General features: G+C 47.8%; 1 long non-coding RNA gene across 1 annotated transcript; it reads right to left on the bottom strand.

Annotated features, from left to right (window-relative positions):
• Positions 1-5,187: 5,187 nt before the first annotated feature.
• On the bottom strand, positions 5,188-5,483 carry LOC116655468. Its single transcript, XR_004310551.1, has 2 exons — positions 5,369-5,483; positions 5,188-5,276 (listed from the first exon to the last, which is right to left on the bottom strand). It is a non-coding gene; the product is annotated as an uncharacterized LOC116655468 (long non-coding RNA).
• Positions 5,484-22,512: the final 17,029 nt, after the last annotated feature.

The following is a 22,512-nucleotide window of genomic DNA, read 5'->3' as shown; positions in this document are numbered from 1 at the left end:
TTGCGTAGAAACAGACAGACGGACAAACGGACAGACGGACAGACGGACATGCTCATATCGACTCAGGGGGTGATCCTGATCAAGAATATTTATACTTTATAGGGTCGGAGATGTCTCCTTCACTGCGTTGCACACTTTTGACCAAAATTATAATACCCTCTGCAAGGGTATAAAAATTAGGGGTCAACCACCATTAACATTTAGGGAGATGATTGGTGCTCTTTCCAACATTTTTATTAGAATATTGATTTGATGGGAAAATTTTCATAAGAATCGACCAATAATATTCTATCCGATTTGGACTAACTGCAAAGGTATATCAACTTCGGTTTCGCCTGAAGTTAACTTTCCTTTCTTGTTTTTAAATAACATTCAATCTTTTCAATATTTCAATATTCAATCTTTCTTAATATAAATATGAACAATTTTTTTTTGTCATTTGCAGAAAATTAAATATATGCAAGACAAAATACTTGCAAAATAGTTTTAACTTACCCAAAGGAAGGTCCTTAGTATCAGTCAGAAATATGCGAAACAGGAAATTGGTAAAATTGTAAATGGGAATCAAAGCTGTAGAACTTGGGGCAGGTTCATCTGAATAGTTCCTTTGAGCAATGTAAGGAGTATATTCTGGCATCGGCCAGTGCAGTTGACCTATTTGCTCGTGGGTAGTACCATGACCTTCGTAACCTTCACGCCAAGAAGAATAATTTTGACTTGATACTTCTACAATTAGAAGTAATGTTGAAGTAAGCGCAAACATTCGGGGGAAAGATCCCATCGTCACAATATAGGAAGGATGTATCCAAAAAAAAAAGTTTTTAACCTTTTAATCAAATCACTTTGTTTAGTTTTTTCCAGTCCTTAATTTTTCCCGGCTTACTAAATTCTGAAGAAAGCGCTCTTAAATATTGTGTTTCTATGTTGACAATGAACTTTTGATAATAATTATTAAATAATTATTAAAAAATGAAAACAGATGTCAGTTTAAAAGTGAACTAAGTTCTTAAATAAAATTTCAAATGATTTGAGTCTTCAACTTTGTAAGAAATCATATTTATTTACAGTCTATAGTAAAGTATATATTTTATTTATCTGTGAATGAGTGATCAGTGAGATTTCTTGATCCTGATCGTTTGAAGCCCTATTGTCGAATAACAATAAAAAAAAGTTAGAGCACCACTTTCTTAACAGAAATTAGCCCTTTGCGAGGATTTTCTATGTTTGCTGCATTATGTTGACAACCTCATCTATACAGCCATCTCCGGAAATTAGATGATTAGCATAAAAATCGCGGCGCAGAATTTAGGCACCCTTTGGAAACATAAACTGCTAATCCTCTGAACCAGAAACTCATCGTGGATGGAATTCCGCCAACGAATGCACTGCAGATAGCTGTCCTTATTTTGCAAATATCTCCCGTAATGGCATCCCGATGGCAACAGAACCTTAGAAGAAGGTTCAGAAACTTTGTCTACATAACAAGACCAGACATATACATGTTAATCAAGGAATACCCAGCAGATGCATAAAAAAAAACCCTAATCTTGATTGTTGAACTTTCCTCTTTGCGGTACTGTGACGGCTGGCGGCAATGTTTTCTAGTAAGAGTAAGAGGAGTAAGATTCTCTTCAGAGCTGCCTTTCAACGGAAGCCTCATAGAGTAGGCGCTTGATTCAAGCCCAACAGAATGTTGCACGAAATGCGCATCGTACTCTAACTCTTCCTTTGCAACCTTCACAATTGGCTCGAAGCAGTTATTGATTTCCGAATAACTGTTATTGAATTTCCCAATTTCTGAGCTGAATTTTCTCAATATAAATTATTTAATTGTCTGTGCCGGCCGGCTGTGCCTCCGTGGCAGGGGTAGAGCTGGCTGGTTGAATATCCGTGGCGAGGGTCGGCGATAGGTTGCTGCCGCTGGTGACGCTCGTCGCTATAGCTCCCAAGGTTTGGGTAGTGGTGACCACCAAGGTTGGCAGCCACTGGGGAGTCGAGTGGTCGCTTCGACTTTCTTCCTTCTTCCTTTTTCCGAGTTTACGGTGGGAGATACTTTTCTCCGTTGTTACGGCCCTCAAGGCACGATAACCAAATTCAATAAGTAGGATAAATGTGACGGCTAAAGCCGGAGTTTCATAATCGAGCTAGTGCTCTTTATTCCAAATCAAATCTAAAACTAAACTTAAGAAATGACAAAAGCTAATGCCTGGCCTGATGCCCGTGGCGGACCGCTGACCTTGCACATTTTGCATAAGTCATACGATCGCTGTCAGCCAATCAGACAAAGCCGCAAATTGCACATAACGGTCCAATTTGCTGGCTAAGCTTTCGGACCCGTTAGGCTGGAACCAATTTAAGGTGGACCACACAAGAGTGTGTTAATAATAGTAATGAATATGATTAATAATAAAAATGATTAACATTAATAACAATTAATATTAATGATGGGGATAAGATTTGGCCTGCTCAGCCTACGCTGGGAGTTGGTTGTTAACTATTCCGCCCTTAAATTGGACGCCGTCCTCGGTGACAGTCAATTCGTCCATGGACCTTTGTAACTGTAACTTTGTTGGAGCAGCGAACCCGCGGCGAACCAAATCTTCGGGGATCCTCGGACCGACACGTCATCTCTGAGCTCCTGCATCAAACGCAGGTTATGCTCGTTCATCCGTTGTAGTAGTGGCAAACTTAGTATGTGATCGTGTCCCGTGATGTTAATTAGAGGGGAGGCCGCAATACCCGGGCTCTTATTCACAGAGTAGTTGAGGTTCAGGTACACGGAGTCGTTGCTCACCGTCTTCCTCTCCTGTGATAAGGTGATGAGGTGGGTCCCCTATCGTCATCGATAGTAATCCTCGTTAATTTTTCGTTGACGATTATTACTCCGTCGTCCACAATTGTAAATGGTTCCAGGTTGCTGGGCCACGTCCGGCATGTAGGCGCCCCGCCTGCATGTAACTGCATAGCGCAAGTGTCGTGGGACGCCTTTTTGCAAAATGTGGCCAAGTTGGTAGAAGAGCAAACGGAGACTGCTAAGATTCCATCATAACATTCCGCCACGATGTTGTCTTCTATTTGTAGCATAGTATGGTAGTGTGCGACAGGGAAGAGCAGGACTTTCTTACAAATAAGCTTAACTCTAGGATACTGAACTATGACATGGATAATGACATTAGATTGGAAAATTTTAATCTTAGATACATCCATAAGGCTAACTATGGGGACCTCTGCGACTAACTATGGGGATTTCTGGCGAGAAGTGTTTCGAACAAATGACCTGAGTCGACAAGCCCGTCCCGATTCTCCTTGAGGATCCTATTTACTGTGTCTGTGAACAAATTAATGTGTTTCTGTGTCTCTGTGTTAATAACAACCTGTCTATTGTTGGCCTCGATAAACGATGCTTGATTGGTTTTAATTCTACTAAGATCATCCGCGTCGGGTGTACCCGCCACGACCTTAAGGACTGAGCCCAAAAAACGAGGCACCTGGTCATTCTATGGTGTATCTTAAGCTCATCCAAAATGTTCTGGGCATGTTCGATGTCAACTTTCAGCAGCTTCCTCATGTGGGATTGTGGAAACAATTCCAGCATTTCGACCGTGGGGCCAATTATGCCAGCATACTCGGACAGATTTGTCGAGTGCCTGGGATGTATTTTGCATGCGAGAAGTCGGTGATTCGCGCGCTTGCGGTGGACAGCAGTATGATGGATATAATGGCAAGCCTGTGGGAACTATAGCGAATTTTCGCGTTTTATTATAAGTGCGAATGAGGCAGGCCTATCTGATGTTGTCCTTATGGAGCACCCTCCCCCTAATGAGAACAGATGTTCCCAGATATGTTTCTACACCCTCTTCTGAATAAAGCGGTGTCAATTTGTTCCCTAGTCTCTTGTGGTTGCGCAGGTGTACTCTTTCATCGACTTCGATAACTCGGTTCTGTCTCGAAGGATTAACCCTATCTAAGTTAGACTGCTGTGCCTTGTCAATTTTGGCTTTAATTGCTTAATTGTTTCATCTCATCGCTGCTGGCGTGGATGACTTCCACCGGCCTAAGCTCTGCGACCGAATGTAGCGACTTATTGTATTCTACCGAAGACCGCAATATTAGTTCCACAGTATGCTCGATTTTTATGATCAATTTTGAGGCATCCGGCAATTTTCACCAGGGTACTGTGAAACCTTGGCCATTGGAGCTACTGTGTAGCGGTGGCGCATTGACGACATCGATGCTGTACTAGTTTTTCAGCAAAGATGTGATTGTTTCAGAGTTAAAGGAGGCCTCATTATGGCAAAATATGGTCTTGGTGTTAGGGTAGAAATTTACCAATTGGAGGATAGGTGCTCGTACATCTATAATTGCCCTAGAAACCAAGGGCTGTTTTTTTTTTTTTATTCCTATTACTCCGCTTGGGAGCTTAGGGCATCCACAAGTGCATTCCATCGGACCCTATTCTGGGCTGTTCTCTTTGCCAAGTCCCAGGTGATGTTATTGTCAGCGAGTTCTCGTTCTGTTGATTGGCGCCAGGTTAGCTTGGGGCGTCCCACTCTTCTGCTTCCTTGCGGGTTCCACTCCAGTGCCATCCTAACTATGCTGTCTCAACCTTTCCTTAATGCATGACAAATCCATTTCCATTTTTTCTTCTTTATCTGCTGCTGGATTGGTGCTTCGTTTGTGCAGCGCCACAGGTCATCATTGGTTATTCTATTTGGCCAGAATATACCTAATATGATCCTAAGGCACTTATTGACGAAGACTTGCAGCTTTAGTACCATTCTTTGCGATGTCAACCAGGTTTCCGTTTGCTCTTGATGAGTGAAGATGTGAGGGCATTGTAGAAGTCGTCTTTGATGTCATCGCTGGCGTCTTCTGTCGGGGCGTAGCATTGCACGATGGTGATGTGCCTAGCTTTGCATCGGAATCTAGCAGTGATGATTCTATCGGATACCGGATTCCGACACGCTCCCACTGTGCACTACTAGATTGCCGTGTGTTGTTGTTGTCGTCCCACTGCCTTTCCACCTCATCTCGCTTATGCCAGCAATTGCGATCTGCATTTTTTCCATCTCCTTTTCAAACTGCGCAAGCCTGGAAGGCTCCACTAGGGTCCTCACATTCCATTGTCCAATTCGTGTCCGTTGCGAAAAGCGGAGGGTCGTCATCGGGTGGGGGTGTGAGTGTTTACTGATCTTGTGTTTGTTTCTGTAATCGTTATTGTTCAGTCGATCCGGTGATTAGCCGAGTGCAACCTATCTCAGAAGTGGGGCTGCCACCTAACGACATCTGGGAATGCCGGTTTTTCGGGTCTCATGCACATAATTATAAGTAGTGAAAAAAACCAACGAGAGCTTTTTTCGCTATTTACATCATATGCGCGAGCGCCGAAAAACTTGCAGGGCCATGCACTTGACACGAGTGGTGCTCGAACCTACGACCTCACGCTTAGCGAGCTAGTACACTAACCACTAGGCTATGAGGCCACCAGCTGTACAATAGCCAAGGGCTGTGCAATAGCGAATATGGAAAATTTGTCAATGCAGGTTAAGAAGATTTTTTTGTCGATCGAAAAAATGTCAATATGCAAAATTTCTCTAACATATGACGGGATAGGTGTAGTTCCTAATTCCTGCTTCTTGGGATAGCGGTCGTATTTAGCTTTATTGTAGACCTTACAATTTGCGACCACTTCGCTAGCTAATTTAGACATGTTCGGGAAGTAGTAATCCCGGATAATTTGCTTTGCGTTCTCCTGTGCAGCCCTATGAGCGCGATTGTGCTCGGTGTTAGCGATTTCAAGCTGTTCGTTAGCGTTGGTGATATCGCTGACGAAGTTTTTACAATGCCAAAACTTTGACGCAGGAAATTCCTGCCTCAAGGCATGTTGGATAGGAGCCAGAGTAGGGAAATCACAGTGAATCGCGCTCACAACATTGGCGTTGATGATTTCCTTAACAGATTCAACAAGCGAGTCCTTATTATTAAAATCAACGATATGGCGGGTTTTATTTCCGAAGATTATGAAATCTCGCCGAAGCGGTTGGCTTGCTTCTTCCAAAATGATTTGGTTTCTAAAGCAGTTAAGAGGTTTGTCTGTAGTTTCTATGGTGTATGAGAGCGAACGCTCACTATGTACCGTGGCCGCATCGGACTGGGCCTCAGCCTCTAGGTTATTCAGGGGTTGCCTCGCGCGTCATCTACCAGGTTTTGCTTCCCGGGTGTGTAAAGCACTTTCCCGTTGTTCTCATCGCTTAATCTTAGCGTTAATGTTTTTGTCGGATACCGCATATATGAGGGGCTGGTGGTCTGTAAAGATCCGTACCTCCTTGTTACCGTATAGGTAGTTTTGGAGTTTGCCTATTTCCCAGACTATCGCCAATAATTCTCTTTCGTTGGTGGCGTAGTTCAGTTCGCAGTCTTTTAGCGTGCGTGAAATCGTGGTAATAGGTCTTTTATTCTGGGACAGTACCGCGCCTATTCCACTCGCTGAGGCGTCGGTGATTAAGTCAAACGGCAATTTGAAATCAGGGTATGTCAATATGACATCTTCCGATGCCAAAATGTTACGAAGGTGATCGAATGCATTTCGCTGGGTTTCATCAAACCTGACAGCTACTTTTTTCGACATATTCTTGCTGTCCGTCCCATTTTCCCCTTTGAGGATGGCGGTAAGAGGTTTAGCAATAGAGGCAAAATTCTTTACCAAATTTTAATTTCCCACCATTAACTGAGAACGAGGGCTTCTCTCGGTCCTTTTCAGCCAGGTATATTTGACCTGGTACCCTGACCTTAAGTCTAGGGTGGTAAAGAATTTAGCTTTCCCCAAGTTCGCTAGAATCATGGGTATGCTTGGCATGGGGTAGCGATCGGCGATTGTTCGCTCGTTCAGCTTCCTGAAGTCGATTGCTAATCGTCTATTTTTGATGCCATTATCGTCAGTCTCTTTTTTGTCAACCACCCAGGTAGGGCTATTGTATGGGGATCTGGACGGCCTAATTATGCCAATTTGGAGCAGCTCTTTGATTTCTTTGTTGTCAAAGTCTGCTGCCCAAATTGGATAGGGGTATAACCTGGAGTAGACAGGTTCATCACTTATCGTTCGAATAGTAGCGATGACCGAAGTGTTAAAGGTGAGCGCCTCGTTAGAGGTCGAAAACACCTTAGTTCTTTTCAGAATAATTTTTTGAATTCGGCTTTAGCCGAACTTGGCACCACTATATCATCGATTTTTGTGAAATTGACATTCTGACAGTCAAAAAATTTGAGCTTTTCAGTGACGCTTCATATTTTATTACGCTGTTGCCTAGGTCCAATGCTACTCCTGCTCGCGTTAGCGAATCAAAGCCTATTATAGCATCGAACGTGATCAGTGTATCCAAAAGGAAAAATGGGACGTCTAGTCCAAAGATGCGCATTACGCATTTGTTTTTGACGTCACTGGAGCCGTAAATAGAGCTCACAGTGAAAGGGGTCTCGACCGGCAATACGTTTCTTAGCTCCTTTACGGGCTTCACGTAATTTTTTGCCGCCCCGTGTCGATGAGAATTTTTACTGTTTTGCCAGCCAACTGTCGCTCGAAGAACGGCAGTCGAGAGCGCTCCCTAAATAATGAAGGAGGTCGTTAAGCTCGGCGGTATCGCTATCTTCCTCAATGGTGGCAACCTCAGCCTAAGCTGTGGCGGCATATTCTGTTTCCTTCTGTTGGGGCTGGGCTATATTATTCACGCGTTGGCGTCTTTGGCCCGATTGGCTCTGGGACGAGTTCTGCCTTTTGTAATTGTTATTACTTTGCGGTTTCTACGGTTACTACCTCCATGGGCTGAACTTTATTCTGGTCTTAGGTCTCAGGATCCCTGCGCTTTGGCCAGGAATTGTCCTCATGAGGCCTACCTTGGTTTTGCTTAGGAATGAAGTGCGGATTTTTGTCCTCACCTCTCCATTGCTTTCCCTGACCTTTATTGTTGCGCCTGATGCCCTCATTGAAAGGGGCCTTGTCTTCCATAGCCTTATAGATGCCGCGAACGCACTTCTTTCGATGCTGTTCTCGGCTTCTCGCGCTAACGCTAGTGCAGACATAAGGTCTTTAGGTTGTGCTGGTAGCACGAGTGACCTGAGTGGTCTTTTAAGCCCTGCAATGAATGCATGAAGGGCGTCATCCCTAACCTCCTTATTTGTCCGAGTTGTGTGACATGACTTTTTTTTTCGTGACGAGCGTGAGTTTCCTCTCGACCTCGTCATAGTATGCTATAAGGTCGGCATCTCCTTGCCGAACCATTTCCAAATTTAGCCGTAGCACTCTTAGGGACGTTTTGTCCACGTATGTGCAATCTAGTCTGGCTAGAATTGCATCGAAATTCAGCACGGTGTTGTGGGACGTGAGGAGTGACCGTGCGGGACCGCAAATTTTGTTTTTAATGATAACAACGGCCTCTTAGTGGGCTTCGCTGCCGTCGTATTTTCATGCACTATCACCGCGCTAACCTGTGTTCTAACCGCTTCTAATTCTGAGGCGAATTGGCTTCTCAAACGCTCTTCCTGATCGGCGAGAGCGGTGCTGACCGCATTTGCGACAAGCGGTTGAATCATGTCCGCGTTCATTTCTGGTTGATGTATGTTCCTAACTTTGGGGCGGAACCGTACTTCTTCGTTATCGTCGCTATCAATTTCCTGTTTCACTTCCCTATACTCCCAACTCATTGGCAGCTAAGGGAGCTGGGTAGGTTAGCGGTGTTTATACTGGGCAGATACGAGGTGTTTAACGATTGGACCTAAGGTAAAAGGTTTCGAAGGGGCACTTTTTTGCGATATAAAAGCCGAAAAAAATTTACCGAAAAATGGGTGTATCGACTGGGTGTATTATTAGCACAGACACACTGGATAACTTCAATACAATATTTACTGAAAACAATCTGAACCAGAAATCGAAAATCGAGTCACTTTTATTTATTCGTAAATAAAATTCCTATTGCCGGGCATAGGAATTTATATGCACTGTTATATGTGTAGGCGCTCAGCTACTTACATATTGTATAACTTCAGGGGTAGAGTTCGAATATTAATAGTAATATTAATCTGTTGGGCGTCAATTATTTAATTGTCTGTGCCGGCTGGCTGTGCCTCCGTGGCAGGGGTAGACCAGCTGGTTGAATATCCGTGGCGAGGGTCGGCGGTAGGTTGCTGCCGCTGGTGGCCCTCGTCGCTATAGCTCCCAAGGCTCCCAAGGTTTGGGTAGTGGTGACCACCAAGGTTGGGAGCCAACGGGGAGTCGAGTGGTCGCTTCGACTTCCTTCCTTCTTCCGAAGTTTACGGTGGGAGATACTTTTCTCAGTTGTTACGGCCCTTAAGGCAGGATAACCCAATTCAATAAGTAGGATAAATGTATTGTGGTTTTCATTCCAAATCCAATTTAAATTTAAACTTAAGAAATGACAAAAGCTAATGCCTGGCCTGATGCCCGTGGCGGACCGCTGACCTTGCACATTTTGCAGAAGACATACGATCGCTGTCAGCCAATCAGGCAAAGCCGCAAATTGCACATAACAGTCCAATTTGCTGGCTAAGCTTTCGGGCCCGTTAGACTGGAACCAACTTAAGGTGGACCACACAAGAGTGTGTTAATAATAGTAATGAAAATGATTAAAAATAAAAATGATTAACATTAATAACGATTAATATTAATGAAGGTGTTAAGAATTGGCCTACTCAGCCTACGCTGGGAGTTGGTTGTTAGCATATACAGATGCTCATCGAATAGATTGGGTCCGATAAGTAAAGCGATTCCTTGTGGCAGGAAAAACTTTGGTTCAGCTAAAGTGAGGTTGACCGGAATATTGCATCTGTAGGCATCCAAGTTGAATTTCGTTAATTCCAGACACTGCCATGTGAGATTTGCTTCATCGAAGCTGCAGCTAGCCAGTCGGGACTTAATATAGAGTAAAATTGATCCTTCCAATACATTTCCGAATGAGAATGATCGCTGTAGTCAGCAAAGCTATAACATCAATACGACTTTGGGCAACTAGTGCATTAGACTTGGATGGGGGGGCGCTTAAGGGTTCGAAGTATTCAATTCAAAAAAAGGCATCAGGCTGTGACGCCTCCCCCCAAAACTGCTACTTGTGACATTTCTGATAATGACTGAGTCGCCTAGCTTCGCCAAGACGGCTCTTAGAGGCATTAATAGAAATCTCGGGCATGCATGAGATCATGAGGCCACCCACCGCATAATATATAGGCAGAGGTAGGTAAATTAGTGATAAGAAAGAACGATCTACTATTATTTGCGACTCTACTATCTTTCTACCTGAGTGCCCGTCGCGTAAGCGGTCATGGCCACATCCAACCCTTGATGGAGCACTTTGTCAATGATGCTGATGGCAATCTGAATTGTCGTCGAAAATTTCGTAATTCATGGCTGCCACCTTCCAAGCGCGTTCTTGCTCCCCCTTGACACCATCGATGTCTCTGCAGCTGGAGAGCTCTGAATGTCCCCCATCGCAGGTATGCAATGACCCATGCGCATCAGCAGTAACTAGCACTGCAATCTCCTTAACAACGTCAACCATAACAACAATAACAACCAATCAACAGCGCGCTTAAAAAAATCATCAGCTAACAGCGCAAATACGTCCAAATACATCCGTCTATTTGGACGTAATTGGGCGTATCTAGTGAAGTCGAGAAAAGGAAGCCAAAGTCTCCGCTATTTTTATACGAGAAAAAAGTTATAATATTCTTATCAATAAAATTTATACTTATTGGCAAGGAAAACTTCCACATAGTACCCCTTGCAAAGGGCAACAATCAAGAAACAAAAGTTCAAATGAAGTCTGAAGATAATTACAAAGTATTATTAAATTTTTTTTCAGAGAATAAAAATAACTTTTACACGTATCAGCTAAAAAGCAGAAAGGGCCGGCAAGTTGTACTTAAGGGCATAGAGTCCTACGTAACGCCTGCAGAAATAACAAATTCGCTACAACATCCTTTAATATCCTAAATAGTGATAGAAAGCCGCAGATGCTTTTTAAGGTGGAGCTTGAACCAGAAAATAAGCCCCTGAAGATATACGAAGTGCACTTTATATAAAATCTTCAAATTCTGCTGCACCGCACAATGGCCCGGAACTACCATGAATATGGCCATACAAGGTCATACTGTAAACTGCGTCGGGTGTGTGGAAAGCTTCATGACTCCGCACACTGCCCATCGAGCAAAGATGACTGCTCGGTTGCCCAGTCTACAAGGAGCTGATAAGTCGGATCCACCAGACAGGAATTACTGCCCGCACCCAAAATAAACAGTTAGATAAAATCCTTAAGTCGACTTCACGACTGCAGCCAGATCATCACTAGGACTCATTAAAAAAATATGACAAACGCAAGCGCTCTTAAATCGGGACTGGCTACCGACAGGAATTACTGTCCGCACCGAAAATAAACAGTTAGATAAAACTCTTAAGTCGATTTCACGACTGCAGTCAGATCATCATTAGGATCCATTAAACCGGACAAAAATGTGACATACGCAAGCGCTCTTAAATCGGGACTGGCTACCTGTCTCAAAAAGTTCATTTCGGCAATCAAAATACAAAGAACACTCGCCGGAACAGAAAATCAACTTTGAAGCTGCATATCATAGCAGCCTACAACAAAGCCTTACGAACACGCACAACTCTGCAAGGTTTACTGAGAAACCAATATCTACTGATTTAAATGCTGGTTTCACAACAATCCAAATAATGACTTCCCTACGGATATCTACGTGTAACGGAAACGGCGTTTCACGCCTGTCCTGCTTCTTCTACTCCGACATCCAGGAACATTGGAACAACCTTTAAATATGCCATCTGCCAAGCAAAGCTTAAGACATGCCTCACGGCAACTTACTAAAGCCTTAAAAGAAACAGAAGCTGTAACGAACTGTCTTTCTATGTTTTGCTCGCAACAAATGCCGCGGCTAGCTCACAGAGTTTGAGGGTACGTTCCACCGAATTTATAGTTCGACGTGATTGCCCGAGCCCAGAAATAACACGTTAAAGCTTCTTTATAAATAAATCCCCTTTATTGTAAATAGTTTACAAAGCAATAAAAGGAATCTCACCGGCTGTCTGGCTCAGCCGACCGACCGCTCGTCCTCCCGTCGATCCCCGATCCCCGCTCCGGGTTGGTGCCAATACGCACGCCCTCCCAAAGCTTGCGCCCGGCAGGTCGTGCGGTCTTGGTGCCTGGCGCCGAAACGGCTCTCGGTTCCTTTCGTTCGGACTCACGGACTCTGGTTGCGGGGCCTGTGTTGTTGATGTCTTCTGCTGCCGCTGCCTGTCCGTCGCTGCTGCTCCCTCGTCGTCGCTGCGCTACGGTTGCCGCTGCTCCCTCGTCGTTGCTGCTATGCTGCTACCGCTGCTCCCTCGTCGTCGCTGCTATGCCGCTGCCGCTGCTCCCTCGTCGTCGCTGCTCTTCTGCTGCTGTTCCTCCGTTTGGGGATGCCGTGGATCTCGGAACCCTTGGCTTGCCTGGACTCGCCCTTTCGCCGTGGCCGGCACCTAATCCGTGTTAACAGACCGAGTGGCTCACCTCCCAGGCATACGCCGGGCAGGATATGCTCCTCGCTGCTTAGCGGCCGGATCAGGGCACGAAGGGCCTTCCTACCCTACAGGACACGCCCCCGGTCGCGTTCGCCACTCGCCTCCAAACACCTGCGTGCATACGCCCCGCAGGATCTATGGTAGGCCAGAGGTTTGGGCGTCGCGTCTCCTTTGACTCCAGGTGGTTTGCTGTGCATACGCTCCAGCGCCTGGATCAGGATTCTCTTGACTTCCCGGGGTGTCCCTGTCTGGTTTCACAAATGGGCTTGAGTTCCCGGGTTGGCTATCCCTCGCGTTACAGGATCACACCTGGATCGAACGGTCAGGAGCAGACAAGGCGTACGCCAGGCTGATCCGTTGTTGCCGCCACTACACCAGGATACCTGTCGTGTCCGGGAATAACTCCACCCGACTCTTTTACCCTGGGCCTCAGCTTTGCCGCGGATCCTTGATCCTTTTCCCCTGACTCCTTGCTCGATTCGATGCGCGTACCGCCGCCGGACTTACCCACAGGGGGTCCTTAAGCTATTCTCGAATATCCTCGCTCACTCGCTTTAATAGCCCGCACTAAGGACTGTCGGACTTACCCACGGGGAAGGAAGCTTTCCAACTTGAATTCCAGACTTACCCACGGGGGGTCTTTCATTCACTCTCCCAGCTTCCCTAGAAGACTCGGCCCCGATTCGCTCCAAGGGCCCTCCTTATATCGTGCCAGAGGCGCCCGTTAATCCTTGCGAATCTACTTCCTGCCGTTAATCCTCCGCTCCTTCACTTTCTCCGTTAGCTTTCTCCAATCCCGCCGTCTTTCTATCGGCGGGCTTTCTTTGTTGACCCTCCCCCGATGGCCCCGCTCGGGCCACCGATCCGCAATATTTTTGTGCCGGTCATCGGACTTCGTCCCGATGCCCCGCGATCCCCCCCTGGACATCCCAAATGCATTTCTGTGTTTTGTGCATTTTCTAAACACAGCTGCGCAATCGCCGGCCGCTTCTTTCCCCGCCGTCCCCGCTGCTTCCTATGACCTTCGAGCGCGACCGCGGAGGCCCGGCCGGGACCGTTACTTTCCACGGTGATTCCTCCTCCTCCTACTTTCGTGCGCGACGCCGTGCGAATTCCTCTTGGCCCCGCTGCTGCCCCCCGCATGCCGTCTGTCCTTGATACCTTTCTCTTCTTCCGTATTTCTAAACACAGCAGCGCTGGCCCATCCGCCGCTGCAGGGCTGACTTTCTTGTTCCCCCCCCCGCTGCTGCCTTTCTTGCTACCTGTCCTGGCGTGTGGGAGATCTAATCTCCTCACACTTCCCCCCTTCTTCGGGAACGACAGAAGCTTCGTGGTTCCAGCTTCATGTTTGTTTTTGCAATATAATTTTTTTTTGTTTTTGATTTTTTTTTTCCTTTGCGTGTGGATATTTTTTTGTGTGGATACCCTTATCCACCTCCCCCCTTCTTCGGATGACGTCAGAGTCATTCTATGTTGTTGTATATATATATGGTTTTTGTATATTTTTTCATAATAATACTTCTTTTCTTTTTTTTTTTCTTGTATTTTTCTTTTCATTTTTTTTCTTCTTCTTTTTCTTTTTTTTTTTATAATATTTTTTCGTATTTTAAATATTTTAAATATATTTTTTTTTGTTTGTTTTTTTTTTTTGTATTTTTTTTCATTTTTTCAAATATTTTTTTTCTTATTTTAAATATATTATTTTGTTTGTTTTTTTTTTTTTTTGTATGTTTTTTTTTCATTTTTTTTTCCAAATAATTTGTTCTTATTTTATATTTTTAACATATCTATTTTTTTTTGTTTTTTTTTTTTTTGTGCTTCTGTAGTTTATGCCTGCGCCGACTCCTGCGCCTGGGCTTTCAGCTCACTCAGGTGGGCCCTCTTTTCCTTCCTTGTGCCAGCGTGCCGTAGCACAGCAATCACTGGCGACACAAAGTTCACCACCGTGTACGGCCCGTCGTATTTCGGCGCTAACTTTGCCGCGAATCCTTCGGCCGCCTTGGATAGATGATGTTCTTTTGCCCACACTGTGTCGCCGATCTTCGGGCTCCACTCCCGCCTCCTCAGATTGTAGTGCCGAGCTTGCTCCTGCGCCGCGCGCTCCATGTTTCTCCGCACCAGCTCGAACACTTCTTTTAATTTTTCCGCATTTTCTGAGGGAGTGGCTTGGGCTTCTCCTGTCCCCACTGCCCCTTGGTCGAAAATTGCTTTCGGCATTCTTGGCTCTCTGCCTTGGGTGATGAAGCACGGAGAGTACCCCGTGGAGTCCGACACGCTCGAGTTCACCGCCAGCATCAGTTCTGGCCAGCGCTCGTCCCACGTCCTTTGGTCTTTTCCTGCAAACTGTGCGATCATCGTCTTCACCGTCCTGTTTGCCCTTTCCGTCGGGTTTTCCTGCGGAGTGTATGGTGCGGTGAACTGATGACGAACTCCGAGTTCCTCGAGGAATTTCTTGAAGCTCCTACTGGTGAATTGAACACCATTGTCCGTCACCATCACTTTCGGCACCCCGTATCTAGCGATGATCCTTTCGCGAATTGCCTTCTGCAGCGTCTCTGTGGTGGCTTTTCGCATTGGGACCATTTCTGTCCATTTTGAGAACCGGTCGATCATCACTAGTAGCATGGTGTTCCCGTGCTTGGACCTCGGCAACGGTCCCACGAAGTCTGCACACACCGTCGCCCATGGCTCCTCTGGGACCTGTGTTAACATCTTCCCCGCGGCCTGCATCTGGCTCGGTTTATAGCGCAGGCATGTCTCGCATTTCCTGACGTATTTCCTCACGTCCCTCTGCATCCCTGGCCAGAAGTACCTTGCTGCTACCTTCGCAATTGTTTTTCTTCCGCCTAAATGTCCTGCTGTTGGTGCGTCGTGGTTCTCCTTCAGCACCTGTTGCCTCATGTACATTGGCACACATAATTTCCACGATGCCACTTCCTCGCTTCCGGCTCTGTGTGGAACATGTCGGTAAATCAGGCCTGCCTCCTCGACGTATTCCGGATACTTCTGTGGGTTTTCCTTTAGTTTCTTCTTCAGCGAGCCTATCCAAACGCATTCCGCGTCTTCGGTTGCTGTGGCACTCCTCAGCTTCTCCACGATCGGCTGGCGGGAAAGTGCATCCGCGACTACGTTCAGCTTGCCTTTCCTGTAGCTGATTACGTAATCGTATTGCTGCAGCTCGAAGACCCATCTCGCGATCCTTCCAAGTGGGCTCTCTATGTTGTTTAACCACTTCAGCGCCATGTGATCCGTTATCACGTCGAACTGGTACCCCTCCAGATATGGCCTCATCTGCCGAATTGCCCATATTATCGCGAGACACTCTTTCTCTGTTGCCGAGTAATTTTTCTCCGCGCCTATTAGCGTTCGGCTGGCGTAAGCGACCACTCGCTCGCCCTCATCCGTGTCCTGCGTCAGTACTGCGCCTACGCCGTAATCGCTGGCGTCCGTTTGCAGTACAAACTTCTTCGTGAAGTCTGGGCATGCCAGCACCGGGTCCTCTGCTAATCGTGACTTTAGCTTCTCGAACGCTTCTTGTTGTTTCGACGTCCACTCCCACTTTGTTCCCTTTCGCAGGAGATCGTTCAAAGGTTTCGCGACCCCAGCGAAATCGGGAACGAACCGTCGATACCACGACGCCATCCCTATGAACTGCCGTACTCCTTTCACGTTTGTCGGTGGTTCCAGTTCCGTGATCGCTGCAACTTTTCCCGGATCCATACCAATTCCGTGACTCGTTATCCGGTGGCCTAGGTACAAAAGCTCTTCCCTGAAGAAGTGGCACTTATCTGTGTTTATCCTTAAGTTTGCCGCCTTCAGTCTTCGGAAAACTTCCCTTAAATTTGCCATGTGCTCCTCCCTTGTGCGCCCGATCACTATTATATCGTCCTGGTACGCGAATGCGTGGGGAGCCATGTCCGGGCCTATGACCTGGTCTAAAGCCCTTTGAAAAGTTGCCGAAGCCGAGTGTAGTCCGAACGGCATCACCTTCCACTGGTACAGACCTTTCCCTGGTACAGTGAAGGCCGTGTATTTCCGGCTCTCTTCCTCCAGTGGGATTTGCCAATAGCCGTCCTTCAGGTCGAGGCTGCTGAAAAATTTTGCCTCCCTCAATTGCTCCAAAATGAAATTTATCCTTGGCATCGGGTACGCATCCTTCACTGACTTTGCGTTTATCTGACGAAAGTCTACGCACATCCTCCACTGACCCGTCTTTTTCTTCACCATGACAATGGGTGAGCTGTAGGCGCTGTTTGAAGGTTCGATGCATCCCTTCTCCAGCAGTTCTTCCACCTTTTCATTGATTTCCCCCTGTATTTTGGGGTTCTTTGGGTAGTATCTTTGTTTAATTGGGATGTCGTCCTTCATCGTGATTTTATGCTGGGTTATGTTTGAACAACCCTTCTGATTCCTGAACGCCGCCAGCTCTTCTTCGATGAACCGTTTGTCCCGCTCGCGCTCCCATTCCTCCGAGGGTCCCGCTATGGCTATGGACAGCCTATCCTCCAGGCATCCGCTCCATCTCTCTCTTTTCGGGATCGTGACTTGGTGGCCTGCGCAGTTGATTGTTGTGCCGAATTCTGCGAGGAAATCCCATCCAAGCACCGCGCTGTCTCCCATGCCTGGCAACACTATCATGTTCAAGTCCTTCTTTTTGTTGCCAAAGCTTACCGTTGTTAGGAGTACCATTTGAGTTTCTATGTGGCTCCCGTTGGCCAACTTCACTAATCTTCTTGTCGCTTTCCGTTCTCCGGCGATTCCCGGGTCCTCTGCTAGCTTCTCTGAAATGAAACTAGCCGTTGCCCCGGTGTCTACCATGGCCCTCACTTCTGCTCCTCCGACCTTGATGACCGCCGCCAATTGCTGATCGTCTCCGGTTAATCCTCCAACTATCTCTGAGAGGCAGCACCTCGCGATCTCCGCCTTCCTCTCTATGGCTGGGATCGCTGCACGTTTCCCGCTCTTTGGCAGCATTCCGTGCTTCTTACCCCCACTGCGCCGCACATCCTGCAGAACAACATTCTGGGGTTCCTGCATCCGCTGGCCCAATGGCCCATGCCTCCGCATCTGTTGCACGCCTGTGCTGGGTTTTCTACGTGTCCAGGCGTCGCTGCCCGCTGTATGTTCGGCTGCCTTTGGATTGGGTTTGCTGCCCATTGTTGGTTCGGCGGTTGTTGCCTTGGGCCTGCCCATTGCTGGCTCGGCTGCTGTTGCTGTGGCATTTGGCGATGCTCCTCGGGCTGCCATCTCTGCCCCCATCCCTGTCCTGGATGGCTCTGTTGCTCCTGTGGTTTGTGGTGCAATTCCTCCTTTGGCCATCTTCTGTCTACCGCTGGGGACTGTCTATTGAAGACCTCCTCCTCCAAAGCCAGCTCTTCGAATTCTTCGGCTAGACCCATGATCTCTTCGAGTGATGCACATGCGTAGGGTCGCATGAACATTTTCATGCGTGGCATGCAGTTCTCCACGAGCCTATCGATGACCTCCTTTGTTGACTTTCCCAACGGCTTCATAAGCGCCTGAAGGTCTACCATATACTCTTTGAAAGGCTCTCCTCGCTGTTGCTTCCGCTGTTTTACCTGGTCTGCCAGTTTTTCGAAATATCCTTTTGGCAGGAAAAAGGCCTCGAAGCTCCTTCTGAACTCTTTCCATGTGGGCCACTCCTCGTCGTTCATCAGGAACCATTTTTGTGCTCTGCCCTGGAGTAGCTCGGGCATCGCTCGCGGGATAGTGTTTATATCCATCCCGTACGTTTTGGCAGACCATGCTACTCGGTCCACGAATTCGAGAGGATCCCCTGTTCCATCGAAACGGAACGACCACTCTCGTACTTGCCTCGCCACCTTCGCATAGTCCACCTGTACCGGGACTGGCTTCCGCACTTGTGGCTCCATGCTCCTCATGGTCTTCATTTCTGGCACTGCCAGACTTTGGATGAGCTTCTCCGATTCGCTCACCGCTCTCTGCCTCGGCGTGGTCCTCTGCGCGAACTTCTCCTCGAATCCCCGCGCGACCACCATTACTTCCTCTTCCTTCGTCTCATCGACCCATCTTGCCACCAGTGCCCTCATGATCTCCACGGTTCCATCCGCTGCGAGACCGAGCTCTCTGCACACTTCGCACAACTCCTCTTTGCGAAGCGCGTATATCCAATTTTTCCTCCCCATCCTGAAGCTGTGTTACTCCTAGACTCTTAAGCAATCACGTAGTTTGGGCGCCAGGTGTAACGAACTGTCTTTCTATGTTTTGCTCGCAACAAATGCCGCGGCTAGCTCACAGAGTTTGAGGGTACGTTCCACCGAATTTATAGTTCGACGTGATTGCCCGAGCCCAGAAATAACACGTTAAAGCTTCTTTATAAATAAATCCCCTTTATTGTAAATAGTTTACAAAGCAATAAAAGGAATCTCACCGGCTGTCTGGCTCAGCCGACCGACCGCTCGTCCTCCCGTCGATCCCCGATCCCCGCTCCGGGTTGGTGCCAATACGCACGCCCTCCCAAAGCTTGCGCCCGGCAGGTCGTGCGGTCTTGGTGCCTGGCGCCGAAACGGCTCTCGGTTCCTTTCGTTCGGACTCACGGACTCTGGTTGCGGGGCCTGTGTTGTTGATGTCTTCTGCTGCCGCTGCCTGTCCGTCGCTGCTGCTCCCTCGTCGTCGCTGCGCTACGGTTGCCGCTGCTCCCTCGTCGTTGCTGCTATGCTGCTACCGCTGCTCCCTCGTCGTCGCTGCTATGCCGCTGCCGCTGCTCCCTCGTCGTCGCTGCTCTTCTGCTGCTGTTCCTCCGTTTGGGGATGCCGTGGATCTCGGAACCCTTGGCTTGCCTGGACTCGCCCTTTCGCCGTGGCCGGCACCTAATCCGTGTTAACAGACCGAGTGGCTCACCTCCCAGGCATACGCCGGGCAGGATATGCTCCTCGCTGCTTAGCGGCCGGATCAGGGCACGAAGGGCCTTCCTACCCTACAGGACACGCCCCCGGTCGCGTTCGCCACTCGCCTCCAAACACCTGCGTGCATACGCCCCGCAGGATCTATGGTAGGCCAGAGGTTTGGGCGTCGCGTCTCCTTTGACTCCAGGTGGTTTGCTGTGCATACGCTCCAGCGCCTGGATCAGGATTCTCTTGACTTCCCGGGGTGTCCCTGTCTGGTTTCACAAATGGGCTTGAGTTCCCGGGTTGGCTATCCCTCGCGTTACAGGATCACACCTGGATCGAACGGTCAGGAGCAGACAAGGCGTACGCCAGGCTGATCCGTTGTTGCCGCCACTACACCAGGATACCTGTCGTGTCCGGGAATAACTCCACCCGACTCTTTTACCCTGGGCCTCAGCTTTGCCGCGGATCCTTGATCCTTTTCCCCTGACTCCTTGCTCGATTCGATGCGCGTACCGCCGCCGGACTTACCCACAGGGGGTCCTTAAGCTATTCTCGAATATCCTCGCTCACTCGCTTTAATAGCCCGCACTAAGGACTGTCGGACTTACCCACGGGGGGTCCTTCAGCCTGTACTCCTAACTCTTCAAGGAAGCTTTCCAACTTGAATTCCAGACTTACCCACGGGGGGTCTTTCATTCACTCTCCCAGCTTCCCTAGAAGACTCGGCCCCGATTCGCTCCAAGGGCCCTCCTTATATCGTGCCAGAGGCGCCCGTTAATCCTTGCGAATCTACTTCCTGCCGTTAATCCTCCGCTCCTTCACTTTCTCCGTTAGCTTTCTCCAATCCCGCCGTCTTTCTATCGGCGGGCTTTCTTTGTTGACCCTCCCCCGATGGCCCCGCTCGGGCCACCGATCCGCAATATTTTTGTGCCGGTCATCGGACTTCGTCCCGATGCCCCGCGATCCCCCCCTGGACATCCCAAATGCATTTCTGTGTTTTGTGCATTTTCTAAACACAGCTGCGCAATCGCCGGCCGCTTCTTTCCCCGCCGTCCCCGCTGCTTCCTATGACCTTCGAGCGCGACCGCGGAGGCCCGGCCGGGACCGTTACTTTCCACGGTGATTCCTCCTCCTCCTACTTTCGTGCGCGACGCCGTGCGAATTCCTCTTGGCCCCGCTGCTGCCCCCCGCATGCCGTCTGTCCTTGATACCTTTCTCTTCTTCCGTATTTCTAAACACAGCAGCGCTGGCCCATCCGCCGCTGCAGGGCTGACTTTCTTGTTCCCCCCCCCGCTGCTGCCCCTCTTGCTACCTGTCCTGGCGTGTGGGAGATCTAATCTCCTCACAAAGCATATGTCAACCGCCGCATATGTCACCTTCTAGTACAAAACTCTCACTATGGAGAGCTCACCCAACTCTGAGCTTACCGATCGAAACTGTGATGCCTATTAGAAATCCCACAAGCGGCTGGGCGCGCAGCTATGCAGACAGAGACAGCACGTTTGCCTTCCACCTTAAAAATGTCTTCCAACGACTTTACCATATGAGCCTCTGCTTCAACATGAGTCAATTGAATTTCGTCCAAACGAAATCGCTAACATCATCAAAAATCAACTCAATCCGAAAAAATCGCCGGGCTGCGACCTCATAGCTCCCAAAATGATCATTGAGCTCCCTTATTGCGCCGTTTGCACTATCACATAGCTTTTCAATGCTGTTGCAAAACTAGTCAATTTTCCAAGTGATCGCAGAACAAAGGGAAAAGAGAGGTCTTACAAGGTTGAGCAACCAATCAAGTCTTTGTCGCAATGACTTTCCCACCCATCGACCGACTTGGGGGACGATAAACCAGAATACAGTCTTTGTTTACTGTTGGTTGAATATTAATGTCACGTGTTGTAAACTTATTGTTAGTTGCATAATTAAGAGAAAATCCAATAAAAAATGTTAAATTTGAAAAAAAAATCTCTGCTGTTTCTTTATCTTTTAGGGTGTTGCTTCTATTGTATAGAATAGAGTCTTATCTCTAAGAGTGGAGAAGAGTCAGTGGAAAACTCCACTGGAAAGGGTGGAATGAGCAGGAATTCGAGCGACATCTCGTGATTGACTTCGGCAAGCATCGTCGCTACAACCTCAGATACGGTCCATCTTAAGTCGCTGCTGATCTCTGAAATGTCGCATTCTTTAAGTTCCCCGTGTATGGCCTTGAAGTCCTCATACATGGCGACCAACTGCCCATGACGCATTTGGGGCATGCCATCGTCCCCCTTGGATACTGGCTCCTTTGATCCCCTTCAAATCCTGGAGGATTTGAACTGATTCCGGTCGCATTGGCCTCATCACAATTCCTCCGAGAGCGGTATTTTTGAATAGTGACTGTCCTTCTCCCAAATATGGCTGTTGTGGCCTCATAAGCTGGGAGACGATTTCAGCGCCAAACAACAGGTCAATATTCTGGGGGTTCGTAAATTCAGGATCGGCTAAGCGAAACTGAGGTAAGATATTTCTTGGCGCTTGAAGAGGGTGGAATGGTTGATTGGGCATTATTTCCGGTAGTACAACTACGTTGATTTGTTTTTGAAAATCAGTTGTTAATGATGATAGGGTCACCACAGCCTTTTTTCGTGATCTTTTAGTTGTCCCTCCCAGTGCAGCGATGTTCAGGGGATAACTCCAATTGTAGTCCCTCCAATTGTAGATTATGATCAATTGATATTATGTGCGGCATTGCTGAGGGGGTCCGGCTGGTCCATGTATTGCCAATTGGGCGGTTGGTAACAGAACGGTGGGCTTATCTTTAACCAGGGCTGTGGCTGAACACACCCCTTGTGATGAACTGGATCGAAAGTGATCGACGTATTTTACCATATTGTTACTTGACCCATTGCCTGACGCGGATAGTTCTAGAGATGGCAGCGTGTTTGGGTCCAATCTTTCCTCAATGAACTGTATCAAGATTGAATCCCAGTTTTGTGTTGACACTTTGAGTGCGTTGAGAGTGGCGACCATTCGGAGTACGGCAGCTGATCCATTTGTTCTGAGGTGTCCGAAAAGCTT

The sequence above is a fragment of the Drosophila ananassae genome (assembly GCF_017639315.1).
Source record: "Drosophila ananassae strain 14024-0371.13 chromosome XL unlocalized genomic scaffold, ASM1763931v2 tig00000124, whole genome shotgun sequence".
Taxonomy (NCBI): domain Eukaryota; kingdom Metazoa; phylum Arthropoda; class Insecta; order Diptera; family Drosophilidae; genus Drosophila; species Drosophila ananassae.
This window is presented reverse-complemented; position numbering and strand designations above follow the sequence as displayed.